Below are 17216 nucleotides of genomic sequence, written 5' to 3'. Positions count from 1 at the left end.
GGACAGTTTTGCCAGATACAAAATTCTTTGCTGGAAGTTTTTCTCCTTTGGTACCTTAAATGCATCATACCACTTTCTTCTCACCTTAATTGTTTCTGATGAAAGGTTGGCACTTAATATTATGGAGGTTCCCAGTATGCCATGCTTTGTTTTTCTCTTGCTCCTTTCAGAATCCTCTCTTTACCTCTGATATTTGTCATCCAGATTAGTAATTGTCTCAGGGTAGGTCCATTTGGATTTATTCTGTTTGGGGTACATTGTCTTTTTGGATAGTGATGTTTTTGTCTTTCATAAGAGTTGGGAATTTTTTAGTCATTGTTTTCTTAATATTTTTTTCTGCTCCTTTTCCATTCTCTTCTCCTTCTGGAACACGAATAATGTGAATGTTTGTGCATTTTGCACTGTCATTCAGTTCCCAGAGACTCTGTTTCATTTTTCCCATTTTCTGTTCTCATGTCTTTTTCAGTTCAAATATTCTGTATTCAAAATCAGTAATTTTGTCTTTGAGCAATTTAAATTTGCTCTTATGATCCTCTCATGTATTTTTCAAGGTACCAGGGCCAGTGATTGAACCAGAGACTCATGTGTGTAAAGCCAGTGCTCAACTAATGAGCTACATTGGCTCCCTGGTTGGTCTAGTCATATGTTTGTTTGTTCTTTGCTTTGTTTTTTGTGAGGTGCCAGGGATAGAACCTGTGACAATAAGACGTAGTTTTGTGCTCACAGAATGAGTCACATGGGGACTAAGGAAGTATGAAGCCCAGTTTGATGAAATTACAATTGAGGTTCCCCAGGAATTTGGCTGTGCTGTTGAAGGAGAGGGGCCCACCTCAGATATCCAAAAATGAAGATAACCATCGAAGCACTTATTGAGTAGCTTCAGAAGGCCCCTCAGAAATAAAACTATGGTTCTGATTTTATTCCTTTCTTGGTTTTAGGGTCTGTGGATGTCCACACACATCAATGAACTTCTGTGCAAGTGAGTTTTATCATCATGTCACTGTATTGAGGAATTTCAAACTTAGAAAGTAGGTTTTAAGAAATTTGATGATGACCATTGAAAAGGGGTCTCCATTCACTGAGCAGTAGAATTAAACACAGTTCATGATCTTTGCTGCTATACTGTCATCCTTCACAAGCAACCAAAAATTCAAGGGCTTGGTGTAATTCTTGATCTCCTGCACAGATATGCACAATTTCTGGACAATCTAATTGATCGACTTCTCATTCACACCAAAATAGCTTCAATAAAGGGCCAAATGCTTCTCTTATTCCATCAAATCAAAGCCACAGATGATGTACATGACAGAGATGAATGGCCAAAGCCACAGACATAAGGACTTCAGGCCCAATCTCTTCCTTGAGGATATCACTCCTCAGCTCAGTGGAAGCTTCAGACAAACTTGTTAGCAGGAGCACAAAGATGTGGCTCTTCCTAACAGATAGCTCCTTCAGCAGTGTTTCCTCAAGGCTTGGGAAGTCAAAATCAGCCAGTTCTAAGTTGGAGACCAAGAAGATGCATATCTCAGGCACCCAAGTGTTGAGAAATAAAAAGCACAACCTTGCAAAAATATCTAACAGGTCACTCCTGCACTCACTTCTGTGGATCAGCCTGTGAGGATATGGCCTTGTGGGAGAATATCAAATGAATAATTCCTGCCCTGTTTCTGTAAATTAGCCTGTGAAAATGTGGCCCAGCAGGAAGATATCAAACAAGTGACATCCTCCCACCCACTTCTGTAAATCAGCTTGCAACCTTGCACCTGCATTCCACTTCTATAACCCTGTTTGCAATATTTCACCTAGCAATGCATTAGCTGATGAACAAGGTCATGCTGATCCCGCATAAAATCTTATATAAACCTATGAAAACTGAAAACTGAAGCTCAGAATTTGGAGATTGACTCTCCTCTGGGCACATGCATAAAAATCTGTTCCTCCACTTCTCCTGAGAGCTGGTTTTGGGTTTTTCTGTGGTTCAGAACTCCTGGCTTTGCTGCAACATTTGGTTCCCTGAATGGAAAACCCGCCTTCACTGACCTTTTGAGCCTCCAGTTTGGGGCTGGTGGACATGGTTTGTGGAGATCTCCACACGAATAAGGCAGCACCAGCTGTCCCCTTGATGAGGTCTTTTTTGGGGGAAGGATCCCTATGGGCCATGTCCTCCATCCTGGGCCTGACTCGGTGGAGGGGTGGATTGACCAACATCAGGAGATGTTCTAAATGTAAAGTCCTGGGGTTCTGAGTCCCAGTCAGGCCCATCTTCAGATGGAAAGGGAGACTTACCATTTCCCCAAAATCTTGAGATTCGAGATTCCAGGATAGGGCAGTCCCAGGAATGGGACTCTAACCTCTGAGTGATTGAGTGAATGAATGGCTTGCTTCTGCTGATCCAGTTTGTGGCTCTATGGCCTGTGCTACAGAGTCTAAGTGGGCCCCAAACTGCACTCCCTGGCTGCATCATATGGCATAATGGCTAATCCAGACTCTACACAGATGTCTTAGTTAAGATGAGCCTAAGTTCTCATGAGAGACATGGACAGGCGGGCATCCGAGTGTCCTCGTGAGAGGCACCCCTCCTTTGTTTGTCCTGCAACATCAGTTCAGAGATGGGATAATCACAGTCCAACTCAGAGTCTTAGGCTGTCTTGAAAAACTTCAAGAAAGGTTTTTCTGGGGATTATAGTGTCCATATTTCTCCCTGAACTGCTGTGATTCTGTGCAAAGTAGAGTCGCCTAAGTTTAGTGTTAATCACCCCTCAGAGAGAGGCCTAGAGGTGGCCAAAGTTCATGCAGTTTGGCAGGCAGTCACTGAGACCCCCAGCCACCCTGATCAGTTTCCCTACATTAATTCCTGGTTAAAAATTGTCCAAACCCTATCTGCTTAGATTCGATTCTGTGTTGAAATGAAGAGTCAGAATAGAGTCCTTGTAAGTCGAATGGCTGAACCTTGAAAACCTATTATTCTACAAAAAATCTCCAGAAGAAAACCCACTACCCCCACCATTTGTTCCAGCCATTCCAGAACATCTCCCTGCCCCAGAGCCTTCACAAGAAGATCTCCCAGAACTCCTCCACCTTCAGTCTCCCTGGGCCCATCATTCCCCCCAGGAGGATCCTGAAACCCCTTTGCAAAAAGATTCTGGCCAGCATAACCTGTGCTTCAGATGCCCCTCCATGAAACGCAGGGTCCAGCCCAGATCAGTGCAGGTGGAACATCCCAACCCACGGGGCCAATCCTGTTTTATCAGCCTTTCACAACTACAGATCTCTTAAACTGAAAGCACCACACCCCTTCATATTCAGAAAAGCCTCAGGCTCTTATCAACCTCATGGAGTTCATTTTCCAAGCCCACCACCCAACTTGGGATGATTACCACCAACTCCTCCTAACCCTGTTCAATACGGAGGAAAGGTGCCAAATCCTCATGGAAGCCAAAAAGTGATTGTGAGAACAGGTGCCTGCAGTTGTCTTAGAGCCAGAGGAATGGGACTAAAAAGCAGCACTGGAAGCTCAACAAGCCTGGGACTTTCACACAGATCAGGGGCAGGCTGCCCTTCAGTGGTATCAAGAAGCCCTCCTCAGAGGGGAATGGGAAGGAGCAAGGCGGCCCACCAACATGTCCAAAATGGCCTTCATCACTCAAAAGCCTGAAAAGCCCCTGGGAAATTTTTATAAGCAACTTTACAAAGCCTCCAAGATTTACACCCCTTCAACCAGAAACCCCAGAAAGCCAGAAAATGGTCAATGCAGCTTTCATCATCCATGTGGCTCCAGACAGCAAACAAAATCTTCAGAAGCTAAATGGATTCATGGAGATAAACATCTCCCAGCTCCTCAAAGTCACAAAGTATTTGTCAATTGGAACAAAATGCTGAGTGGGAAGCAAAAAAGAGCCAAAAAAACAACAGATCTTCTTATTAGCATCAGCCTTAAAAATCCAGACCCAACCAATCAAGAAAGGCCCCTCAAAAAGGGGGTAATACTTCATCCTGAAACTCCTTGCTGCTGCCAGTGCTGACAGGGGTCACCTGCTGCTTTATGTGTCTGGATTTAAATGCTGTTTTTTTCCTGTCTGCAGGTAGCTCCCTAGAGTCAGTTACTATTTGCTTTTAAATGGGAGAATCCCAAGACAAAAAAATAAAAGGACTCAATTAACTTGGACTCAGCTCCCACAGAGCTTCAAAAAACTACCCCACCTCTTTTCCTAAATCCTTGCACTTTCCTGCTGACTAAAAGAGGAACACCTGAACACAACTGTGCAGAAATGACAAAAAGGTGTGTATACCCACCACCCCAACCTCCAGGACAGACAACTTCCTTGCCCAGATCCAACCCTATTCACAAACAGCAGCAGTTTTATCAGAAATGAAAAGAGGCTTACTAAATATGCAGTCACCACAGCTAAATAAGTAATAAAAAGCAGCTCCCCTACCTAAAAAGTAGTCTGCACAGCAAGCAAACTCTAGGCACTAATTCAAACCCTACAACTGGCCACCAGACAAAAGGTAAACATTTACACAAACTCTAAGTGTGCATTTTCTACTGTGCATACCCATGGAGCAATTTATAAGGAGAGGGGACTCCTAACTGTAGGAAAAAAAATCCTTCAACTACTGGAGGCAGTCTGGAAGCCAAGCAGGGTCACCAGCATACACTGTCAGGAACACCAGAAGAAAATGGATGCAGTTACTAAAGGAAATATACTAGTTGACGAAGAGGCTTGAGAGGCAACCAAAAAGACCCTCAAACTGCAACCCCACCACTGCTGCCTCATCTGTCCCTTTTAAAACAACACATTAAAAAACTAAACTATACCCAGGAGAAACAGAAGTGGGCAAAGAAAAAGAAAGACACCAGACCCCAGAGGAAAACTGGCTACTCCTGGATAGCCAAGTCTTCATCCCAGAGGGGGCCACCTACACCCTTGTTCAACAATACCACCAGCTCACCCACTTGAAAAAAAACTGCTTGGAAAGCCCTACTCAGAAAATATTGCTACATTGCCTGAATGACCTCACCCTATACCACTGTTAGGAGCCAATGCCAAACCTGTCCTAAAAACAACTCCTCCCAAGATCCCCAGGCCCCAGCTGGCATCTTACAAACAGGAACTGCCTCTTTTAAAAACTTAACAATGAACTTTACAGAAATAAAACCAAGTCAAAGTATAGGTACTTATAAGTAACAATGTACAAGTCCTGGGACTGGGTTAAGGCCTTTCCCACCAGCACTGAAAAATAAGAAAAGTAACTAAAGCTTTGCTCTGAGAAATAGTTCCCCAGCACAGGATACCTTTATCCATAAACAGCAACAATGTCCCACCTCTCATGTCAGCCATTGTCCAAGAGCTAGTAAAATGTTAGGAATTAAGTAAAACTCCACACAGCATATAGGCCCCAAAGCTCAGGGAAAATAAAACAAATAACTCAAACCCTCAAAACCACCCTAGCCAAGGTCTGTAAAAAAAATTAAAAACTGGCTTCTGATGATTAAATCTACTCCCCTTAACCCTCCTTAAAGTCAGACTGCCTCCTCCTGACCTTCAGGCTTTTCACCTTCTGAAGTTCTGTTTAAACAACCACCCCCAATTATTCAAACCTTCAAGGGAAATCTCAGGCTCCAAGGAAAAATTGGCCAGGATTCTATCCTCCAACAGTTAAAAAAATCCTAGCCCAAATACACAAAGCTTTCCTGTCTCAGGATCCCATCCTATTAGGCTACCCACTACACCCACACTTGCCCAGAAACCTAATTTGGGTAAAAAATTGAAAACAAAACCCTCCAACCTACCTGAACAGGCCCACGTACTGTTATCCTTGTAACCCCCACTGCTCTCAAAGTTTCAGGTATTGGCCCTTGGATTCATCATACTAGAGTTAAAAGGGCACACTCCAATTAAAAACAAGACAACTGGATAACTCACCTTGTACCTGACCACTCCTTGAAAATTCAAATTACCCAGAGCCACAGAGAATCACCATCACCTGACTAGATGAACCCCTGTTCCCTATAGTTCCTACTCCTCTTCAAACTGCTCAGATTATTGTTTGGGACTGAACTAACAACAACATTTCCCAGAAACTGGAATGTAGTTAAAAATAATACTAATCTTAATAATGTACTTGTGTTTTATAAAATGCTTTACTACCTTAAGTTGTTTTTCCACTTGGCTTATAATTTTTATAAGGACATTAAAGAGGGGGATTGTTGAGAAATAAAAAGCATAACCTTGCAAAAATATCTAACCCTGCCCCCACTTCTTTGGTTCAGCATGTGAGGGCATGGCCTTGCAGGAGAATATCAAATGAACAGCTCCTGCCCCCTGTTTCTGTAAATCAGCCTGTGAAAACATAGCCTAGAAGGAAGATACCAAATGAGTGATTCCCCCCTGCTTCTGTAAATCAGCCTGCAACCTTGCACCTACATTCAGCTTTTGTAACCCCGCTTGCAAAATTTTGCTTAGCAACACATTAGTCAATGAAGAAAAGTCAAGCTGATCCCACATAAAATCCTATATAAACCTATGAAAACTGAAAAAGGGGGGTCAGAATTTGGAGACTGACTCTCCTCTGGGCCTGTACATAATGAATCTGTTCCTCCACTTCTCTTGAGAGCCGGTTTTGTTTTTTTCTGTGGTTCAGAACTCCTGGCTTTGCTGCAACACAAAGTCACTGAGATTTTCAAGGCAGTTGTCTCGAAATTGCTGAAAGATTCTCTCCTTTTTGAAGGGTTTGCTTTTCTCTTCATTATATACATAATGAAGAGAAAAAATATATATATATATTAGCCAAAGAGATGTTGATGCAAAATACCAGAAATTGGTTGGTTTTTATAAAGGGTATTTATTTGGGGTAGGAGCTTACAGATACCAGGCCATAAAGCATAAGTTACTTCCCTCTCCAAAGTCTATTTGGAGCAAGATGGCTGCTGATGTCTGTGAGAGTTCAGGCTCCCTGGGTTCCTAAATTCCTGGGGATTGCTCTTCTCTGGGTTCAAGGATCCTTCCTTCCTGGTACTGGTTTCTCTTTCCACTGTGTGCTGACTTTCCGGGGCTCTAGGTTAAGTCTTCAGCATCAAACTCCAATATCAGAAAATTCTCAACTCAGTTCTTTGTTATGCCTTATATCTGTGACCCTTGGTGGGTGGGGACTCAATACCCTAATCATAACTCAGTCATGCCCAGGTACAGATCAGATTACAAACATAATCCAATATTTCTTTTTTCAATTCATCAATATTATCAAACTGCTACAATATACATCAAAGTGCACCTTGCCTCTAACAGAGTAGACATTTTCCTCTGTTTCCTTGCTTTACTGGGCTAGCAGAAGATTTTTGAAATTGAATTGTGATGAAGAAAAAATGATGACATCATAGTTAATAGGTTCTAGGTACTTTTCTAGGTAAGTATCTAGGAGGAAATTGGGGGTCCCTGGTTCCTGGCAGGACCCAGAAGGTCAATTTGGGATATTTTGGATGTTAATAGAGAGTTTTATTCAAAGTGGTCTCCAAAACCTCACATTAGTAAACCCTTCCTCTTCATGACTAAGCCTTTGCAGTACACTCATGAAACTGGATATCCCAGTCCCAGAATGCCCGATCACAGCCACATCCATGGGAACATTCTCTGCTACCTCAATCATTTCTAAATCATGCCAACCATATAGTTCAGCTTCCCATTCTGAAGGGCTACTTGAATATCACTGAGAGTCTCCTGAGAAAGGATGCTTTCTGCTTTAAGATTAATGTGGAATAGTAAAGAAGAAAATTAGAAGCCACCTGTCGAAAATTCTTTCCTGACAGGAATTCTGATATGACCAAATACATGGACATTATTTTTAGGTCTGGGAAATGAGAAGAGAATAAGAAAATCAGGTAAATTTGGTACACATTAAGTTCAGCTGACAAAACACAATTGGATTCAAAGAGCTTACATTATATCACACTTATCCCTGTAACTATGATGACTTTAGTTTCGACTGCTATAGGACACTACCTGTTTTCTATGCTGATGTCTTCTACATCCTAAGAATCAAAGTGCCAGTCAGTGGAGTAGACAGAGTAATTGCCCACCCAAACTTCCACATCCCAATCTCCATAACTTTTAAATATGTTGCCTTGTGAAGTACAGCAATAGGGACTTGGCTGATATGATTAAGTTAGGATCTTGAGATAAAAGATCATCTTGAATTATCAGGTAGCCTTGGGACTTAGCTAATATGATTAAGTTAGGATCTTGAGATAAAAGATCATCTTGAATTATCAGGTAGCCTTGAAATATCACAAGAGTCTTTAAAAGAGGGAGCCAAGAAAGGCACACATAGAAGGAGAAAGATTGATGTAAACAGAGGCTGCAGTGAAATACTCAGAATTTGGGGGAAAAAACAAGAGCCAATAAACACAGGCAGCCATTAGAAGCTGAAAAGGACAGGGAAATGGATTATCCTAAGGAACCTCTTAAATAAAACAGCCCTGTTTTAGCCCCTCAAGACTCATTTCAGAATTTTGGCCTCCAAGCAGGAAGAGAATAAATTTGTGCTGTTTTAAGCCACAGACTTGAAGTAATTTGTTATGGCAGCAATGGGAATCCAATACAGACATTCCATGTACTTTCCTTCAACTCAACACATCCCAAGGAGTGGCCAGAACATTCATGAGCACAGAAGACCTGGAGGCAAAAATCATTTTCCTAGCTCTGCAGGATATGGAGGAGGGAGGGCTTTCTTGTGGGCATTTATGCAGAGTGAACCTAGAGGTGGGATAGAGAGAGATTAGCCTCCCAGGTTCCCAGGTGCCCTGTCTGCCAGTATGTATGCTGTATAAAGATGGAGAGAAATAAGTACATAAGTCCTTGTGGTAATACATACCACTATAGCTTAATGTCTGCCTAAGACTCTTCCTGAACAAGTTTTGGGTAGACTTTTGAATATGTGATAAAAAGTGATTCAGGAAGTAAATAGAACCTTTAAGTTTCTCTGTGAAATCGAACACAGTTGGAAAGTGAATATCTGATTAAAGTGAGACAATTCAAGGAAATACTACTATAATATTGAAGTTGCCTTGAATAGATTCACTATGAGTAAGGAAAATATATCAGGAAACTGTTAAAATATACTTGCATAGATAGAGTTGTCTCAGAGATTACCTATAGTTTCTTTCCATTTGGGGGCTTGCTCAATGCCCCCTAAATCCTTCACAACCTTACAGGAAAAGTTTCTAGAGAAAGTAAAATATTCTCTAACATAAAACCATAAAATGAAAATGCATTAAAGATCTCATTTAACTCACTAATGAGGGAATGAGGCAGATGTTACAAGTGGTTGAAAGAAGAATCACAAAGAATAGATATTTATATTACAAGAATATTGAAATGAACATGTAAATGAGAGCAAGTTTGTCATGTTCTAAAGTGAAGGAAAGAAGACAGATCTCCACATATAGATTTTATTATCATTCCTGTGACGAAGAATTATTTTGCATTACTTAAGAACCTAGAATTACCAACTCAAAGCCATAAAGGGCTAGAATCAGAAAACCTTGAAGTGACTACATTAAACAATGCAAAGTTTTCTGTTTCTTTCATCTTTTTGCTATTTCCAAATTTTCTTAAAAATTTCTCAAAAGTTTCTCTTAGAACAAAACAAAAGTCATTTTCAGACACAAAGTTTCTCTCTGCAGAGCAGCCTTACTCTACCCTACAGGCAGAGTTTCTCCTTCACCTCACAGTCAGGCTCTAACATTCAGTATCTTCCCAAGTCTTGCCCCCACACATAGGTATGAAGAACACAACAATGGCTCCATTTATTGGACACTCAGTTCAACTTCTATTTCTAACTTTGCATAACCCTACCCAGCCCTGAAATTACCAAAAGAAGAAACTTCTATGAGCCCCTCCCACAATACCCCCCTCCACTTACTCATCCCACCTCACTGTCATTCAGAGCAATGGTTTTTAGGCATTTAAAAAAGGAAAAAGAAATCTACTTCTGAAATTTTCATGTAAGCCATGCAGATAGACTTTCGATTACTTTTCTAGGACTATCAAATTAAATATACAGACCTCTCAGCTGGAAAGTTTAAAGAAACTTCTGGAATTTAATGAAAATGAACTTTAAGGAATTATGTCAAATTTTTTCAAATTTAATACATGGTTATTTTCCAAAACCTGGTTGTAAATTACTCTCCCAGATGGTCTTGAGTGCTCAATCCCCCACATTCATCATCCAATGCTTACTTAAAACATAAGCTTCCTAAAACCCTGGGCATATTTGTCTTTTAATTATCATATACCCAGGGATTAGTTTAGCCCTGACTGATACAAGACATCTGCTAAATTTCTCAAGTAACTGAACAGAGAACATAAGCCTATGCTTCGTATCACAGAATGAACCAAGTCATGCCCTTGACAGAACTTTCATTGCCCTTTGACTAAAGCTTGGAAGAGGTTCACCCAATCTCTCCTGACCTTTCTCTTCTCTGACAAGGCAGATCCAAAATGGGAGGACAATCCAATCAAGGCCCATGGAATTGACTGGTCAGGAATCAATGCCAAGTCTCACTCTTTCTCCTTTTTTTTTTTTTTTTTTCTCTTTCTGTCTCCATCTCCCTCTCTTTCTCTTTTTCTGTTGTATCTTTGGTTATCCCTTCCTCTCATTTTCTCTCTTTCTCTTTTTCTTCTCTTTCCTCATTACTCATATAGTCACCACAGATATAGCAAGACACAGAAACTGTCACTGGGCCATCTCAATCAGACAACAACTAAATTCGGTAAGATAATTACACTATCCTGGCTCCACACCAGGCTTCAGAGAGAGGCTGACCACTTAAGGAAAAGGGAGAAGGAGAGAAAGACACTGACTTTCCCTCCAATTTTCCACATATTAAAAAGGTCAGGATGTAAAAGGAGCTCATGTTTGCTATACTTTCAACAATGCAGTCATTTCCAGAAAGGGCAGAATGAAAGGTATCCTGGCCTCTTAATTAATCATCCTCGTGGTCTTGTTCAAGTGGTGCAGTGAGAGAGGAGAGGGCAAAAAAATCACTCTGGCTGGGACTGGTGCCCCCAATTCCCAGAGGGCACACTGTTTATATCCCCAAATAAGACACAGGTCTTCAAGAAACAGTTTGTACATGGGATCATGGAACAGAACTCTGGAGTGGGTGCAATGCCAGTGATGGTATTCTCTTCCCCTTTGCTGCTGAGCACTGTGGCCTTTCCCTCCCTCCACAGTGAGCACTGGACTGTCTGAGCTTTCCCATGTGACCCATGCTTCACTTCACTGAGCTTTGGAAGGAAGTGGCCATTGATCCTGGGTGGAACAGAGGAAATTTAGTACTCCACTGTGGAACCTCTGAAAGGGGCATGACTCCATACCTGTTCTAAGGAGACATGCTCCCCCCACTCATTGGGGAAAATGACTCCAATCAGTCTAAGAAATAAACTTCAGTCCCATATCAAAATTATATCCCCCTACCCCAGCTTGATTTCATCCAGACTGAAAAACCTTCAGTAGGGATCTGAAAGTGCCAGCTTCTCCTAGGAGAGAATGGTGCAGTCCCAGAAAGTGTAGAGGTTTCTGGTGGCTGAGTGCAGAATATGAAGCCTGAATATGGAGAGCTGACAAAGATGAGATGCTCCTCCCTGTCTAGTCATCCAGAACAATTAGTCCCATGAAGATTCACCATGTGGCAGATTTAGTTTGTTTTAAAAATTTCTTTAAATTGATGCTCTATTATAAAGAGACTCATAAATGGGGGTCAAACCTGCATTTAAAGGGAATAGAATGGAAGTCTTCCTGTTAAGTGGGATGACATTGAAGCTGAGAAATTGTGAATTCATTGAAACATCCTGAGGTATGACTAACATTGAGACTGACTAGGAACCAAAATATTAAATGCTGCCACTGCATGGTCACAATTGGACTGTTTATAAAAGAGTCATTCTGTGTAAGAATATTTGTATTCAATTTAACTCTACTGTCTAAAATCTAGTTTTTAAAATAACTTTAAAATAGTAAACATGCAAAGTCTGGGTCTGGTGCAAAGATAAGATCTGTAACACTGATTTTTGCGAAACTATTATGTACTTAAAAAGGTGTCTCAATAAGCTTGAAGCATTCACCAGAAGAATAAAAGCGGTATCTGAACTGTCAAATGATTCCCTTTCCTTCTACAATCAGCAAATTCTCTTAGAGTATTTGTTGTGAACCAGGTACTGTTTCATAGGGTGCGGTCGGTACGTCTCGTCCAGTGGACGACGGGGCAGGAGAGGCCTAGGCTCCTGTGGGGGCTCGCGCACGGCAGAGAAACCACCATGGAGATTATTAAGGGAAGTACATGTGTTTATATAGGGTTATGGGGGAGTGAGCAGGGGACTGATTGGCTGTGGCCAAAGGGGGATTGGATTGGCGGTGGCGAGCAGTTGGTGGGGGAAAGAGGCAGATTCTAGGTTGGTAAAGGGGCGGCACCGGCGGGAGAGGGGAACGGGGCTGGGAGTGATTGGTAGGGACTAGTTCCTTGCCTTTTATGGTGCGGCTTGTGCTGCGGCTTGACAGTGCGGGAGGGGGGATGTGAGCATAGGCAGCTCCTGCTGGCTATCAGCAAGCCGGTGTCGGTTGCCTGGGCGGGGCCGAGGGCAGTGCGCCCGTTCCATGGCTGAGGGCAGTTCACCCGTTCCAGCCGCCCTACACCCGAGTGGTGGGCTGCGCATATCCCCCACTGGGTGCGGCTATGCTTGCCAGCCAGACTTCAGCCTGCCTCACCTCAATAGGGGAAAAAGGATGAAAATCCCTGTCCTCATAGACCTGACTTCCCAAGCAGAGAGAGAGAGAATAAACATGACTAAGTGACACATGAGTCTTGCTGAAGATTATCTATAGAGCATCTCAACGGTTATGTTGCTCAACCAGTAATACAGCCATATCCATGAGGACAGAGGTAAGGAAACCTTGAAGTTTGAAGATGGACAGAGTCTGACTCTGATTGACCACATGGTGCAGTTTCCTTTTGCATTTTGCTCACTTCTGCCCTATTATAGGAGGGATGGAAAATATTTCATTGTGCTCAGTCTCTGTCCTTGGGTCTCTCTTATAGAGCAACATTGCCTATACCCACATACAGTCTCTGCTAAATAGGAGAGTGTATAAAAAAGGGGACATATATTTGACTGACTGAAGTGAAGCTACAGAAGGAATACATGTGATCTATGCACCTGAGCACAGGTAGATTCCTAAAATAGTTTCATTCAAAGAGTCAAGAACAGCAAGCATTTTAATCACGATATTTCTGTGGTTATTTTAAGACATAAAGACAAAAGCATTACCATATAGATTTCATGGATACACTTGTATGCATCCATAAACACAGTCAATATGAATTGTGGTCATGTGTGTCAAATTTAAGAAGTTGTATTTTATGATGGGAAGAGGAGTGTGCATGAGGAAATGGAGAAGTATTTTTAAGGTAAGCTTTGGTTCACAAAGAGCAAGATAATCAATTAACAAAATGTGTTATTACCCAATAAAAAGTGAAACACTCCAATCCAGGGGTTCATCACAACAAAACAAGAAAAGGAAGAGGGCTGAGCTCTTAATGAACACAGACTCCCCTTTGGAAACCTAAGGAGCAGAGAGCCCTGGCACAGCCTTAGGAACCACCTTTTCCTTCTACTGAAGGGCCCTGGTCATCTCCAGCTAAACACCATGGTTTACATGTATATCCAACCCTCTTGCCCTTAATCCACACTCCACACTGCTATTCCTCCAAGAAGCCCTCTTAGACGGGACCTGTGGCTATTCCACACCAGGTCTCTCTTCTCTGTGGCTCAGTAGAAACCACAGGAAACACACCACCGCCCTTTACACAGGAAACCCTCCACCTAGTTCCTCTTTATTTGGTTTGCCTGCCACAGTTTGCTGACCTCTGAATTTGAGGTTAGGGACAGGAACCCCCTACCTGTCCCATTCGGGACCACAGTACCCTCACATCTCCCTCAAATTTCTTCATTTCAAAAATCCCCTTACACCAATGCATTTATACCTTTTATACAGGTGAGGGCTTTGACAGTCATCCAGGTGCTTGACCACTTGATTAGAAATTTCTGAGTACATGGCAGCCTTTCAATGGAGAAATAGTTGTTGTTTGCTTCAGCCAAAAGTGAGGAAACATAATTGAGTGATGAGAATCCATTTCTTTTCATGGGTAAAATTAATATCAGATGAATTGCACATTGTTAACCAAATCAGGAAGTGTCTGAGACTGAATTACCCAGTATTTTGCACAGACCTCCTACCCACAATGAGATCTAGACTTTGGTGTCCTTGGACTCCGTGCTGATTCTGCTCCATCTACACTCACTCCCTTACTTATCTCAGCCTTTCATATGTCTGCTAGCACCAAATACATGCTGACCACCTGAAAGGTATATCCCAACCCAGGCCTCTGCTTTGAACTCCAGATCCAAGTATGTCATTGTTTGCTTCACACCTCCCAATTATATTTTCACAACCATCAGGACTACTTGAATATTGCTGAAACTTTGCTCCTTCCCATTCCCGCAGTGTCTCCTGGGATCCACGTAATGGCAATGCTTTCCTCCCATTTGGTTGGAGTCATTCTTTCAATCTTCTTTCTTTTACCCTCCACATGAACATCTTGCAACTCCACCTTCCCTTGTTATCTAGAATCCTACCTCTTCAGCCCATTTTCACTGCTACTGCCATGATTCCAAACCATAATCCTCTGTATGTGGCAGACTGCAGATAGTCTCCCTCGACTTGATCCACCTCTGCTCTTGCCTCTCCACAGTCTGAAATAGCAATCAGTGAACACCCTACACAGGGCCAGAACACAACTTCCATTGCTCACAACCAGTCATAGGTTCCTACCTCATCTAGGGGAAAAAACACCTACATAAGTCCCTCTCTGACCCGATTCCCATGCCCCATTTGAATTCATCTTCAGTCTCTTTCTCCTCACCTCTAACTTTGCTTTGTCCGCATCACCTCCATGCTATTTGCCCAATGTGCAGACCTGATCCAAACTCACTTTGTTTACATTTATTGCTCCAATTATCCCCATAACTCACTCTCCATCTCTTTGCAAGTCTTACTTTTTCAGAGGTACTTTCCTATCCCACCCCCCATTTAATATTGTAATTCCCCTCCTATCTGTCCTTTCCTATCACCTTCCCATCTGTATTTTTCTCCAGTGAACTTCTCACTACTTGACAAAAAATATATATTGTGCTTCCTTATCCACTTATCTGTTTTCCCTCTGCTGTTTTGGTCACTGAGGGCATGAGTTTGGTCTACTATATTCTCTATTTTATCTCTTGTGACTAAAAAGGTGCTTGAGTGAATGGAGAGATCTTTGAATGGTAGGAAACAAGGAACCATAAATATTTCCAAGCTTTAAGAATCCTCATGTATAGACAGAATGAACCAAGTTTCTAATAAGTCTAAGAAGAACTTTTACCTTTGTGTATGAGGGAGATGTTTTTACCATTGTTACCAGCATATAGTTTCACTTATTTCCAATGATCTGTAGGATAAGAAAAAATGGAGAGTTTAGGAATAAAAGGTTAACCTTAAATATCTCTTTTACTCTGCTGCAGAGTTATTTCTTAGAGTCTTTTAATGCTATCTCCTCCCACAAACATACATTCCCCGAGACCCTTTACCAGATTATCAGTGGCTGTGTCTAGTCCAAACTCTTCATAGTCCTAACAATAGTTTTCCTACAAGGAGGCCAATTGCATGCTGAGAAGTGAGCAAGCAACCAACAGGTGTGAAACAATGTGTATACAAGAGGTCAAGGAAACCAGAGGAAGGGAGGGTCAGGGGGCACAGGGAATAGCCTCAGATTGACAGAGCCTGGAGTATGAGGGGATTGCACATTAAAATTCTGTACCCCGAGAAAACTTAACTACCCAAAGTCCTACCCTACTGTTTAGACACTATATCTTACTTGAGGTAATCTGTCTGTTTCTGCCTTATTTTCTGCTGCAACAATCATGATAGTATAATGGGGGCAAGATTCTTTGCAGGGCTGTGTCTTCTGAACTCTATGTGTATGTCTACTGATTTTAAGAAAAGGAGAAATGGAAAGAAATATGTGAATTTCATATTAATATAACCTAAGTATACAGCTGTACATAGATTTTCATCAGTCTACAGAATCTATAGAACAGATTCTCAACTATTCTACAAGAACATTATGAAGGAACAAAGAATCTGAGCTGTTCAGAGACTCGCAGATGGGTGGCTTAGCAGGGGGACTTATCAGGCATCATATGAACTTGACTTTCCTGACCCTGGGCAGTTTCTCTCCTCCTCACTGCCTGATTCACCTGGAGAGTGGAGAGTATGGCCTGACCTGCTTGGATGGAAACACAGCTCTACATGTACCATTTGTGCCCCTCATCTCTCTAGTACCAATGTGACAATCTCATCACTACTGGTCCTGGGTTTCTCACATACCATCTCTGGAGAGAAAGGCAATAGCTGTTGTCAGATATCAGCTTCAAATATTCCACTGCAACAGAAGAAATGCTGAGTCTTGTGAAGTCCTCCCTGCAGCACAAGGCACAAGAACATGCCACAGACCAGATCTCACATGTGAAATCCAGGTCCTATGTGTACATGTTGTCAGAGCACATAGAAAGTAACGAGGAAATCTCTGCCCTGTCTCATGTAACATGGCAAAAATTATTGGCCAGCAATAAGCTCTGCAAACTACCTCTGACTTGAGCCCCACCCTAGGGGTACAGGGGCACTTGGCCTTTTCATGGTGAATTCATTTGCAGGAAATGAAAATAAACTAGGTTAATTCTGTTTTGTTGTTTTTCTTTCTGAGCATGACAACCATTTTACAGAAAAGAAAACTATATGCTTTGTGATTTCAGGGGCTCATAGAATAAGGGATGGGCAGAAAAGGACCCTAAGGCCAAGGGAGGAAAGTCATCAATGACACTTGGGGGCCACCCAGCCGAGATGCTGAAATAGGTGTGGTTCGCCCAGGTCATGGGAGCATGGAAGACAGGGATAGAAGCTGGGAGCAATTTGCAAAGCTCCCACTGAGTGAGGGAGAATCCTTTATCATCAAAAGAGAGTAGAGCTCTCACTTTCTCTATCTTTTCCTTTCTCTTTAGGAGCACGGTAGCTGACCACCACATTACCAACAATTGGACATTAATGCGACTGGCTTGTCATAG

General features: G+C 42.1%; 2 pseudogenes; both read right to left on the bottom strand.

Moving 5' to 3' along the window:
• Nucleotides 1–992: 992 nt before the first annotated feature.
• LOC111766584 (interferon-gamma-inducible GTPase 10-like) lies at nucleotides 993–7170 on the bottom strand (annotated as a pseudogene).
• A 147-nt stretch (nucleotides 7171–7317) lies between these two features.
• LOC111766583 (interferon-gamma-inducible GTPase 10-like) lies at nucleotides 7318–7837 on the bottom strand (annotated as a pseudogene).
• Between the last annotated feature and the right edge of the window lie 9379 nt (nucleotides 7838–17216).

Source organism: Dasypus novemcinctus, chromosome 2 (assembly GCF_030445035.2).
Source record: "Dasypus novemcinctus isolate mDasNov1 chromosome 2, mDasNov1.1.hap2, whole genome shotgun sequence".
NCBI lineage: Eukaryota > Metazoa > Chordata > Mammalia > Cingulata > Dasypodidae > Dasypus > Dasypus novemcinctus.
Note: the sequence above shows the minus strand (reverse complement) of the source record. Positions and strands in the feature narration are given on the sequence as shown.